At 40.8% G+C, this 14,131-nt stretch overlaps 1 protein-coding gene across 5 annotated transcripts in view; it reads right to left on the bottom strand.

Annotated features, from left to right (window-relative positions):
* Nck2 (NCK adaptor protein 2) overlaps positions 1–14,131 on the bottom strand; it is a 153,691-nt gene that overhangs the window by 42,304 nt on the left and 97,256 nt on the right. The window lies entirely within an intron of this gene.

The raw sequence follows: 14,131 nt of genomic DNA, 5'->3' as shown, positions 1-14,131 counted from the left end.
GTGGTAGAGTGCTTGCCTTGCAGGAAGCCCTGAGTTCGATTACTCAGCACCACAGAAGCAGAAAAAGCCAGAAGTGGCACTGTGGCTTAAGTGGTAGAACTAAAGAACTGAGGGATAGCGCCCAAGCCCAGAGTTCAGGCCCCACGACCAACCAAAAAAAAAAAGAATACGTTTTAAAAATACAACACATACAAACAACTCTCACAAATTCATATTAGAATTAATGTGCAACTAACACAATGACATCTCCTGGGTTTGGATCATGAAACAGAGAAAAGAAATTGTTGGAAACACTGGTGAAATAGGAATTAAGGATGTTAAAAGGGGTGTCATTGATCAAGATATATTGTATTCATAAACTTCTTTGTTAAGTGGCATCTCCTTTGTACAACTACTTAAATAATAAGAAAATTAAAAAGAGTACCAAATCAATGCCAACGCCTTAGTTTTTTAAAAAAAATATACTTTTAAAATTGTCTTTAAGTAATTGTACAGGGGTTTTAACTCAACAAATCAGTTTATGAGTACAATGAATCTTCATCAGTGTCACCGCTTTCATCATTGTCTCCTATATCTCCCAACCCTATCCATCCCCTCAAATTCCCTGGGTTTATTTTCACATCTGTGCCTTGTTTAATCCCTGCATTCATCCACACTCATTTACCTTCCTCCTGGTATTTATTTTAAGATGCTCATTAGTTGTTCAGAGAAGTTACACCACTGAAATCCTTCCCCAAGTATATCATATTATACTCAATTTGTTCATGTTTATATGCATATGGCCCTGTATATATTTTCATGTATGTTTATAATTTTGATCTACTAGCTTAGCTTATTAAAACAACTACTAAGTAATCATGGTATATAACACGTGGCCCAAGTCAACTTGGGAATTAGTAAGCAATAAATATGTCAAAAAAGTTAATATATTTCAGCAACTCCATACTTCCTAGATATAACATGGGTAAGCACTCTTTTAGCAAAAACAAAACAACCCACATTTAGCAAGGTGCTGCTAGTGGTTCACACTTGTAATTGCTGTTATTTGGGAGACAGAATTCAAGAGAATCACAATTCCAGTCCAGTCCAGTCTGGGCAGAAAGTTAGTAAGAGCTCAGACAGAGAGCTGGGTGTGGTGGCACTGTCGTCACAGCTACAGTGGGAAGTATAAACAGGAGGATCAAGGTACAGACTACCAGAAGCAAGAGAAGTGAGACTCTACCTTAAAAATAATCAGAACATCTTGGCACTGGTAGCTCTCACCTGCAATCCTAGCTACTCTGGAGGCTGAGAGCTGAGAATCACAGTTCAAAGTCAACCTGGGCAGAAAGTCTATATGTCTCTTAACTGCAATTAACCAGCGAAAAATCTGGAAGTAGAGGTACGGCTCAAGTGGTTAGGGCATTAGCCATGAGCAAAAGAGCTAAGGGACAGAGTGCCCAGGTCCTGAGTTGAAGCCTCAGTGCTGGTGTGCACATGTGCATGTGTGTGCGTGTACACACACACACACACACACACACACACACACACACACACACACACACACACACACACACACACACACACACACACACCCCAGAACAAAAAGTGCTAGAGTCATAACTCATATAGTAGGGATGATGAGAAGCCACCCTTTCCTTTGGAGTTTTGGTCACCTTATAGGGAAGAAGCCAAAATACCAGTGATTTCACGAAAGCATGAATACCCAAATACTAGACAGTAAAACACAAACAATAAATATTCTTCGCATTGATCCACTTTTACAGATTAAATCTTTTAGGAAAGACAAACTTCTTGTAAGCCTTGTATATAATGTACACAATGTCCAAGAGGGTAGAATTTACACAAAGCTCATTTCAAAAGTAGAGACAATCTGTTACCGACATTCAGACCTAGATTCAGTTCTATACTATGAAGCTCACACATCTTACCATCCTACCGGATTGGACTTTTGAAAGGAGATTTTCATTTTAAATAATGGACAAAGATAATAGCAGTAACCAAAATGGGGCTCAGAGAGAGAACTGCATTTAAATACCAGGTTTATTTCTTAATTACACAATTTCTAAATTTTAATAAAAACCATTCATCACTTAGGCCAATCAAGATCTAGCCAACCAAAACTTATCTAACGATTTTCTTCTGCCTGAAGAGCAGTTAAGGAAGGCTCTGGCCATGCAGACGCATTTCAGTGCACACTGGACAACATGAAAATACCATTGTCTGAGCTCTGCCTCTAAACAATCATACTAAAATCTCTACAAATGAGGTCCGGGGACCAACTTCCCACCCTTCTCTCCCACTTTCCAAGTGATTCAGACAGGCCTTAGACTACAAAAACCAAGAAAAGAACTCAATTCACTGCCTCTTCATGATGCTTCTCTGGGTCTGTGAGCATGTAAGAATGAAGGCACAATAGAGGAACAAGAAAGTAAACTTAGATCTTATGATGAGCACATGATTCTCATCAACTGGTTTAATTCTGAGAGCACTCACTTTTCAGGGAAGTGTTATCTTTCAGGAGACTGAGGATCACAGTGATTAAACTGTGTAATAACGGCATGAGGATCCATTTGAGCCCAGGTTTGTGGCTCCCAAATCAGTGCTCAGGAGCTACTTCTGGATGATAGGGTGACTGGGGTATAATAATGTGGTCTATATGTTGATAGGCTAACTTCAATCCAAGAAATTTAGCTCCTGTACACCTAGAAAATGTCTGGTTGTTTCTTGACCATCACAATGGGTTTTAACCCTATTCTAATTAATTAATGGCCTCCACTCTTCAATAAAAATGGTTTCAACTGGGTATAGTGGTTCACACACCTATAATCTTGGTGTTAGGGAGGCTGAGAAAGGAAAATACTAAGTTGTAGGCTGCACAGTGGGATCGTCTTAAAAAAAATAGGAGAAAAAAACAAAAAAAGAAGGCCCATCAACTACATCACAACAGAGAAATCTACTAATCACCAACTACCTGGTTCCCAGTGAGGTTGCTATAGAGGGAGAACCTATCAAAAACTACCTCACTCCAGTAAGACTGCTTCAGATAGCCAATTACAACTATCATTCCAGTGAGAGTGTTTCAGAGGACCAGCCAATCAACAACTGCCTTACTCAACAGCTTCTCCCAAATAATCAGCTTCTGCAGACCAGGTGTTTACATTTAAGAACAACCAATCCCTAAACACCTTCTTGAAACTGTGTTTTTCCAAAACTTTTTATGTAGCCCAGCTTTCTGAATAGAAATTAGTATTCTGCCTTTTCTGAAGTGAACTATGGATCCATTCAGTTTATTATTTTGATGCCAAGCAGTAGCTAAGCATAGATAAGACAAAATAAATCAGCCTGTATTTCTGTAATGTCAGAGCTTTCTACTCTTTGCCAAAAAGGTTGCAAAGGCCAGATAAAGTCCATTCTCTTGCCCAGACGTGGTTCCTCCCAGCCTTCCTTTAGGTAACTGATGTTTAGGAGCTCAACAATAACACATGGTTATTGCCAGAATGATCTGCTATAATGCAAAGCAGAATGGACTAGAACAGAAAGGGACTGGAGGTGAATCACTGTTCCACAATAATGTGAGCTATGCACACTGACTTAAACGTAAAAAATCAAAAAGCCTGTTTGTAAACAGAAAATAGGTCCGAAATGGTACATATTCTAACCATTGAAATTTTAACCCAGTGATGGTATACTGATTTAGGCTAAGGAATAGAAGTATAGAGATCAATATCAAAGCATAAGTCACATTTCTCTCTCCAGCTAAGGTAATTAAAGGAACTTTAACTTTTGCCTTTGTTGAGTATAGCTAATAAAGGTCACCATGTTGATCTATCCTCCAGGGAGAAAACTGAACAACTCTAATATTCTAAAACCTGATTACATCTTGCATGTCACATGACTTCTCTAAAACAGAGTTTGGCAAATCCCCAAAAGTTATGATGAAAAACAGCAGCTCTCAAAGATTTTCACAAGTGAGGCTAATTTTGCAAGTCTTCAACGGGAGAAGATTCAGAAACTGAATAAAAGAGCTATAAAATGTTTACTGGCTTAATAGTTCTAAATAAAATAAACTTCTAAAATAACACTGATCCTATATTCTTAGACTCTACATCATAAAAAACAATTCCATTACTCATATTATGCATAAATGTCAGTGTTCCCACAACACTCCAAACAGGCACAGGTGTTTCCAAAATGTTGAAGGGGGCCAACTAGGTAAGGGTCTGGGGCATTGAGCATCTTCTTAGAAACCCCCTTCTTTGAACTCCTTACCAGTGTCAGTACAACTGTCCTGGTCTCAATTAACTTCCTTCAGAGCCTTTGCTTACCACAGTGCTATCTGAGATGAGCTGTCCACGTGTTGTCTGTGGCCCCATTATATGTTATATGTTGACAGTGGTTATTTTGGCTCATCATCTGGCTTAATGAAAACTCAAATACAAGGCATACTGATGATTAAAAGTTAACATTTTTAAAAAGTTAACATTTATCTACCTCATTTATACATCTATTGACTAAAAACCCTGGCCTGCTACAAAGAAGACCACAGTCACAGACCTTAAAGCTCTGTTTACCTCAGTTTGCAGAAGAAACATCAGGCCAATGAGAAAGCATAGGGATTTCCAAAACTCAATTCAAAATACATGTAAAGACTGATTGGCAAAATAAGGTCTTTTAATATTCTAAGTCCAGGACAGTGACTTGAAATTTCAGAAAAATACTATGTGGACATACTGATTTAGAGAGGTAAAGGCAGCTGTTGAGATTTTCCTTTTTCAACCTGACACATTGTGAGAATTATTCAAATAATATCATTTTCTCTCCTAAAAGACTCACGTTTGCATTATATCATGCCTTCGGGGAGGAAATGTAATCAACTAGTTTACAGAAATGCATTGAAATGCAAGGCTCTAGTAAATGTGTAGGCAGATGTCCATGTTCTAACCCCAGCACCTGGGCCCATGACATTGCAGAGACAAGGTGAATTCAAGGTTGCTGACTACTTTCCCTCAAAGTAAAGAGATGACCACAGATTATCCGGGAGGGCTGCATGCAACCACCAAAGTCCTTGTAGATAGGAGACAGAGGTAGAAGCCTCAGAGAGATTTAGAGGTACTACACTGCTGCCAAATGATGAAAGAAATCTCTAGAAGGTTCCAAAATGAATCTAACCCATATGACCCCCCCAATTTTCATCTGCTGAGACTGAAAGAGAACAGAGTATTTGTGACAAGGCTGTGAAAGAGGTCAGAAAATGATGTATTACGCCAATGTCAGTCTAAAGAAAGAGACAATTTTTGTTTATCTTCTCCCACAGTATGTATTTGCAAATATTTAAAAATAGTGAGTTTGGATTAAGGAGACTGATTCATGAGAATGCCTTCGAAGCAACTAAAAACTCTTGATTAAAATTTCAAGTTGTGTGGTAGACCAGCCTTGTCAGATGGCCAACTAATGTGACCAGAGTTGGCAGAAGCCTGTGGTCTCCTGTAGGGAAACAGAGAGGACAGTTGGTGGCCTTTTATAGCAAGTATCACTAATTACAGCTCACGCACTGCATCTCTAACTAGGACACAACATGGAATCTCATGGCTGTTCCAACTCTCTGTAAGTTAATTACGTTGTGACACAAGTCAAGGACTTATCAACGTCCTATGACACAAAAACAAACTACATGTACATGAGAATAAAATCAATAGTCCTTCACCAAGCACTAAGGATGTTGCTCAATGCCTAAATGTCTAAGGTCTTCAGTGTTCGCATAAGTGACCATGGCTCATGTGAGTGGTTCCACATGAATGAGCTCATCAGGTGTTCATCATGGATGAAATACATATTGCCTATAGATACACTTCATAAATAAGGCAACTGGGGTGGGAAGATATTAAGTAAGTCACCCAAATCCACGAAGCCAGGGAGCTGGGTAGGATGAGCTTACTAGGAGCGTCTGTCTCCTCACTAGTTCTAGCTAATATTCTTACCATCCCATAGAGTTACTTGGAGGCAGAATTTTGTTGCACAGATTAAAAAACAAATCCCAAGGGGAAGATGGATGCTAATAAACACTGAATTTCAATTTCTTTCAACAAATGAATCAGTGAAATTACTAAGGGAGAAGCAGCAATAGTTCCTCATCTTCCAGGCATGACTCAGGAGACTCGGATTTGTTTTTGAATATTTTACTGGAGAGAGCTAACGGGAAGCTCTCAGAGGAGTTACAAGGTAAAAGTGTCCTGGCTGCAAAGCACAGAACTAAATGGTAGGGTTCCTCTCATTGTCCCTCTCCTCCAGACAGTGAGAAACAAGCCCTGATCCTCCCACATACCGCTATTTAAGGACAAGCAAGTTCTGGCTCCTGAAAGCTATAGAGTGGAACTTGGAGCCAGAAAGCCCTCATTAGCCTTCTTGGGGGTGATCTTGGAGAGGGTCTTTTCATGATTTGTTCTAGGCTTTGTTGGATCAAGGTGAAATGTTATGACCGACACAGTCTACTCTGAAATGGGCACATTTCTCTCCATCTGAAAGCCAGCCTTGCAGCACCTAGCTGAGTGGCCCTGGGGGGGAAGGTACCAGGGCACTCTGACCTCCATTTGTCTTTGCAGAGTTGCTCTGCACATTTATAAGGACTAAGTAAGACATCGTGGGAAGCAGCCAATGCCTGTTCTCACTTTATTCATGTCCAATTATGTGAGATAGATAATATGGGCCAGTAGGCTTGCATATATCATCTTGTCAGGGACTCCCAAGGGTATTTGCATTAGCTTATGTCTATCAGTGCAAAGGAGAGAAACTTTTATTCATTTTTCTCAGCCACTATTTTGTTGTTGTTGTTGGTATTGAAGCTTGAAGTCAGGGCCTCACATTTGCTAGGCAGGCGCTCGACCACGTGAGCCACAACTCCAGCTCTGAGGAAACCTAGCAATGCTCAGAGACAGTGCTCTTAAACCGGCATGTCACAGTATTGTGGACCCAACTTCGAAAGTTTTGCAGAGGGGCAGTGACAGGTTTGCATCCTGGGGGGAGTTTCCATGGCCTCACATTACCTTCTAAGATGCATTTTAACCCAAGCAGATATAGCCAACCTTTTATTTAAAAAGCACATTTAAGAGGTAGGCACCAGTGACTCATATCTGTAATCCTATTTAGAAGGCTGAGATCTGAGGATAATAAGTTTGAAGCCAGCTTGAGAAGGAAAATCCGACTATCTCCAATTAACTACCAAAAAGCCTTGAGTAAAAATAAAAAGAAAGAAAAGAAGAGCTAATGGACAGCACCAGGCACTGTGTTCAAGCCCTAGTACTGTGGCACGCACATGCACACACATGCATGTATACACACAATTACATGTTAAATTATTGCAGACAATCAGCCAGTAAACACAGACCCTTATAAATTTGGGATGGTGCCCTGATGTATTCAAGTGTCACTCTCCCCCTCCAACTCCTCTGCATCCACCCAACGAGTCCCTGTGGGCTCATCTATTCCTAGGGCCATTACTCTGTCCTCTAGGGCACACTCACAAAGTCATAGCCACAGTGACTCCCCTGTGAATGGTGATACGGTATTACTCTGTAGAATTCTGAGTGCACAATACACCAGGCAATTTTTTAAAATCATAATACATCATACATTATTCTAAGTTCAGTGAGTGGGATGACGCCTGTCCACATTGTGCTACCATTACCAGCACCTATCTCTAGAATGCTTCCCTTCATTTCCCTTCTCCCTGTGCCAGCCTCCTACCCAGTCTACTTCCTGTCTAGGACCTTGTGTAAGTGGATACGGTATTTGTCCTATTTGTATCTAGTTCATTTACTATGATGTTCTCAAAGTTCATCACTTTTGGCTTTGATATAAAAGCCAAGTTTTCCTGCTTCTTGGCTGTTCTGAAGCAAGCAGTGTCCTCTGCCAGTCACTTCTATCATGAACTGCTGCCTCCACACAGGTATTGAAATCACACACCTGTATGTTCTACATTTGGGGTATTTAAAAGTACAGAGTTTCACTTAAAAAGTGTTCTAAGTAAGCAGGGCACCATTGACTCATGCCTGAGATCTGAGGAACACAGTTCAAAACCAGCCTGGACAGTAAAGTCCATGAGACTCCTAACTCCAATCAACTACCAGAAACATGGAAGTGGTGCTGGGGCTCAAAGTGGTAAAGCACTAGCATGGAGCAAAAAAGCTTAAGACAGTGTTCAGGCCCCGAGTTCAAGCCGTACAACTGACCAAAAAAAAAAAAAAAAAGTGCTCTAAGAGGGTAAAAGTATCCTAAAAATTATTTTCAGTATTTTGGGATTTCTTCTACATTTACAATCAGACACAAGCCAAATAAAATAAAACTCAGTAAGACAAAAACCCTCGTAAATATTTCCTTCCCCTATATCTAGCTCCAATCAAATCTCTCACTTACTATTCTCTGCCTACTGCTGGCCCAGGGCCTCAGAAGCAACTGCTCCCTTAGCCCTACGGGCCTATTCATACCTCCCAGACCCCCTTTTCCCCTTCTTGCAAGCCTCATCTCAGGTGACAATTGGAAGCTTCCCCTCCGCTACACCAATGAATCTTCTTCAGTCCCTTGTGTTACAGGGATGAGCTGTCAAAGCGCTCCATCCATCTCAGCATTCCCAGCCATCTGAGTTTCTGGAACATCTCATCTGGCATAAAGCATGAAGCAGTATCTCCTCCTCAAAAGCTCTCTCCCTGTCATTTTTCAACATCACCCTCAGTTATGGCCTCTGAGCATCCTCACAGCAAGTTGTCTGCTATGCTGCTCCGCTCCCTCCACCATTGTGTGGTGTGGTTTTTACCCCTTCCACAGTCCTCACGTTACCTGCACAGTCAGCAGCAGCCCTCCTGTCAGTGTAGGAGTCACTGGGCTGCCCTGCAGCGTCTCCTTCCTGGTTGACTAGTTCTTAGTCCAGCTGACTCTGCCTGCTTCTGTGCTTGAAATAAGAGGCCACCTCTCCTCTCTACCCATGCTGCACCCCAAAACAGCCCAAGTCATATCTACCCAACTACCTACAGAACATCTCATGGGGATATCCAGTGAGTACTCCAAATCTCCTACATCCACAACAGATCTCTTGATTCTACAATGCAATGAACAGCAACAACCGAACACTAAATCATGTAGCAGAAAACCACTCAGCATACTGCCTGGAGATTCTTGATCCCTCTCCTTCTCCCCCACCCCCTCCCCCTTTCCCTCTCTCTCTCTTTCTCCCTCTCTCTCTCTTTCTCTCAACTCCAACCACTTCCTACCCCCCTCCACTGCACAGTCCTGACCAGGGATCTAGATTGTGCTTTCTCCTAGTCCAACTTGTTTCTACCTCTCCCAGCAAATGATTAAGGTGGCAACATATCTAGGAGGAATAAAGTTTAACAAAGGGCATGAGATTGCCAGGAAGGCAGCATGACACTACATTATTTACCTGATGAAATGTTACCAGCTTCTTAAAAAATTCCAGCCTTCAGGGCTGGGAAGCTGGCTCAGTGGTAGAGTGCTTACCTTGCATGCATGAGGCCCTGGGTTCGATTCCTCAGCACCACATAAGCAGAAAAAGCCAGAATTGGCACTGTGGCTCAAGCAGTAGAGTGTTAGTTTTGAGCTGAATAGCTGAGGGACAGCACCCAGGCCCAGAGTTCAGGCCCCATGACCAACAAAATAATAAATAAATGCATAAGTTAATTAATTAATTCCAGCCTTCAAAATTTGGTACTTACATCTATCCATTCCAGCCTCTAATCAAAAAAAAAAATAGGCCATTGAACCCTGAAACATCACAAAATACAGTATGGCCCTTTTGGCAGAGCTGTGAATACAAAAGTATCTTGTTACATGAAAATATTGATGTTTATAAACAGTGGTAATCACCATTACCATAGTGAAAGACAAAGTATGGTATGACAGTGGGTTAGTGTAGAAATTTAACAGATTTTCCATGATCAAAAAACAGTTAAATAAGCCTGGCTCCAGTGGCTCACAACTGTACTCCTAGCTTACTCAGGAGGCTGAGACCTGAGGATTGCAGTTCAAAGCCTGCCTGGACAGGAAAGTCTGTGAGACTCTTATCTCCAATAAACCATCAGAAAACTGGAAGTGGTGCTGTGGCAGAGTGCTCTCGCCTTGAGCTGAAGGCTCAGGGACAGTGCCCAGGCCCATGACCAACCAAAAAAACAAAAAAAAAAGGTTAAATATATTTGTTTAAAAATGTTGCAAGCCACATTACGTATTACAAAAACTCCTACAATTCAAAGAAAAAAAGACCAACAAAGTAGGCAAAAGACACAGACGTTTGAACAGGCATCACAAATGTTGCCTAAAAAAAAAAAACATTCTGCCTCATTCATCATCTGAAACCAGATTTTAACACTAGCTGAGTAAAGAATGGAAAAACGTTGATATATAAGTATTTGGAAGGCCATAAAACAACCTGAGTCATGTGTTCCTTTGGACAGAGGAAAATAGAGTGACTACTTGGGAAAACAAGTAGGATTATTCTCCAAAGCCAAACACCAATCTAAGTACAATGCCATGATTTCATTCCTACTTAGATTCCAGATCCCTTCTCATATGACAGGAAACTTGCACAGTGAGACTCACAGTGGTCCAGTGAACAGTGGAAGAAGAGAATGAAGAGAAACATCAATCACCCCATCAACAGCAAGGAGAAAGGCAGGTAGAACAGACACACAGTCCAGAACTCTACAGCAGGGAGAATGAAGCATCTGGCACATCCTATAACCATGTAGGTAATTGTGACAAACAATATAGAACCCAGGGAAATATCCAAAGACCATGTGCTGCATGGTTCTATTTTCAGATCCCCACAACAAACATTGTTGTTCAGGCTTACACATATTCTAGGTGAAATTCATTTCCAAAGGAAAGCAGTAAGTGATAGTGTAAATAAATGGGGAAGAAGAGACAAACCTCACGGGCAGAAGCATTTTAGATAACTTTGGCCAAGTGCACTCAGGGAGCATCACAGCCTGCCTTCAGGTGTAGCTGTGCTTAGATGTCCTTCCAAGAGCACGGTATGGAAAAGAAGGGGTGACTGGAATGGACAGACTTGTGAGTTCTCAAGGTCAACACTAGCAGGGATAGTCACAATGACAATGTCCACCTTTGAAAATAATGTGAATAAGAAAGGTGCTTCACCTCTGTGGTCTTCCTCTAAACAATCTACAGTTCCTGTCTGCATATGAGAAAAACCATCATGTAACTCTCAGAGGGACTTCCTACAAAATATCCAACCTCTCAAAACCATCAAGTTCATCAAATAGACAGGGAGACTAAATATCATGTGATATCCAAGCATCCCTGGAAAAAGAAAAAATAAAAAAGAAAGGATATTTGGTAAAGATTTTAAACTTCCAAGGAGGTATAGGCGTTAGTTCATAATAATGTGGTGGCCACACTGGCTCTTTAGTTGGGTGCAGTGTGACACAGTGAGTGATATACTAACATGAGGAACAGGAGGGAAAAGTAGACACTGGGCATCTGTGAGGACTCCACACTGTCTTCCCCATGTAACCTGGGAGCAATGGGACAGGATGGGGCAGAGAATACCACAGTTCCCACAGTCCAGCAATACATGAGCATTTAAGTTGAGACATGGCCAGTAAATACTGTCATTATGCCCCCAAGCGAAAAAACGGCAACCTGTGCGTTTTGTTCCAATCAAATACACTGAATCTTACAAAGGCAGTGTAGAGGCTTCAAAACAACATGGGCACTTAGAGTTAGCATTTCACTAACTGGCATTTTCTGACACCCCCAGGCACAGGAGTCAGGTAGCTGTACCCTTAAGTTTGTACTTTAGCGCCACTGGTGGCTGGGCCATGAATGAAGGGATCAGTTCTTTGGGGTTTGATAAAAATGATACCTACATCTAAACCACAGAGAGATGGAGTATATGAGCTCACATCCAGAGTTATGGTTTCTATTAAAGATGACATTTGGGCAGTAGCCATGATCTTTCTGCAGGCACAGCTGAAAAGAGAAGTGAGCACCAGCCCTTTTCTCCACACAGTGTGCTGCAGTTCACTAGGAAGACACACAAAGCAAGGACATTTGCACCACAGCCTAAGGGATGAACCGGTTCTGTAAAGTCAGGAACAAGGATATGGAGGCCATGCACATGGGTCACTAGTTCAAGATGCAGTCAAAGACAAGCTGAGACTTCAGCTTGAGTCCTTGGCCCACGTTTAGTACTAGTATGAACACAACCATGAAAATAGGCACTTCATTTCCAACATCTGGCATGACTTACAAAGCTGTCTATTGGTTTTTGGACTTGTTTCTTAAGACTTAGCCAAAACAGAGCTTAAATACTGCATTCTACATTGTTTTGGTTATGTGTGATATGGATACACATGTGTAATTGTGTGTGGCACTGTGTATGGAAGACTGTGTGTAGATGAGATTATATGTGTGTATAAACAAGACTAATGTGGGTAACTATGTATAGGATCTTGTGTTATTGTGGGGAGGCGCTATATGTATATGTATGTAACTGGGTATATGAAACTATGTGTGTGTGGTTGTAGTATATACATACATATATGATGGCATGTATACAACACTATATGTGTGTGGCTTTATGGGTATGTGTATAACTAGATTATGTGTATGAGACTGTAACTGTGTATATTACTAGATGTATACATGTGATTATATCATATAATTATATGAGTATGTATATAACTGTGTGGCTGTATATGACTGTGTATATCTGGCTGCATGTAACTATGTGTGCATTATGGGTATGTGTGCACATGTACATCTGTGTGGGGACTATCATGGGATTTTTAACGGCAGTAATCTTAGTCAATGCACCCAGCTTATGTTTTATTTTCATATGATAGACATTAAATACAGTGTACATTTTGTGGATTATAATTGTGTGTGAACACAAAAAGGTATGGTTAAGATCTCAAGAAAGCAGGGAAATCTCTTGATGAGGAAAATATATTCTACAACAACATTCAACTTCCTCCTTTCCATCCTATTCTTTTCCTTTTATGAATATCAACTGCTACACAAAGTTAGAAATGTCCTAGATTTCCAACTATAGCCTACTGCAAAAAGAGGAAATAAGTTGTCCTTTAAAAATGTTTGCCTTATAGAAAGCCCACCGATTGGGAGAAGATCTTTACTAGCCATACAACGGACAAGGGCCTCATATCTAAAATATACTTGGAACTCAAAAAATTAAACCACCCAACAACAAATCCTCAAAGAAACAACTGCCCAATAAATAAGTGGGTGAAAGACTTAAAGAGAAGCTTCTCTGAAGAAGAAAGAAGGATGGCCAATAGACACATGAAGAAATGTTCAACATCCCTAGCCATAAAAGAAATGCAAATCAAAACAACATTGAGATATCACCTCACTCCAGTTAGAACACCAAAAATCAAGAACTCTAACAACAACAGATGCTGGAGGGGATGTGGACAGAAAGGAACCTTACTTCATTGTTGGTGGGAATGTAAACTTGTTCAACCACTTTGGAAAGCAGTATGGAGGTTCCTCAAAAGACTTCACATAGATCTCCCCTATGATCCAGCAATCCCACTTTTGGGCATTTACCCAAATGTATACAAACAAGACCACACTAAAGCTACCAGCACAACTATGTTTATTGCAGCATTATTTACCATAGCTAAGATATGGAACCAACCCAGATGCCCCTCAGTAGATGAATGGATCAAGAAAATGTGGTATATATACACAATGGAATTCTATGCCTCCATCAGAAAGAATGACATTGCCCCATTTGTTAGGAAATGGAAAGGCTTGGAAAAAATTATATTAAGTGAAGTAAGCCAGGCCCAAAGAAACATAGGTCCCATGGTTTCCCTTATTTGCAATATCTAGTATAGGTATGAGTCAAGTGGAAAAGGTCAGATAATGTGATGTTAGGAAAACGAACCCTTAAATATGTATTTTAATGTTTTCGTTTCTTTCATGCATGTGTTTCTAACGCATTTATAAGATTATTTCTTTGTTGCTTTGTATGTCCCTCCCCCACAGTGTAACCCCCGCTTTCACTATATTTGATGTCAGTATAACATGTGGAGGAGATGGGGACAAACAAGTCGTTTAAGGATTCAGGTGGACCTCT

This window comes from Dipodomys merriami, unplaced genomic scaffold (assembly GCF_024711535.1).
Source record: "Dipodomys merriami isolate MVZ:Mamm:240054 unplaced genomic scaffold, mDipMer1.0.p SCAF_36, whole genome shotgun sequence".
Classification (NCBI taxonomy): Eukaryota; Metazoa; Chordata; class Mammalia; order Rodentia; family Heteromyidae; genus Dipodomys; species Dipodomys merriami.
This window is presented reverse-complemented; position numbering and strand designations above follow the sequence as displayed.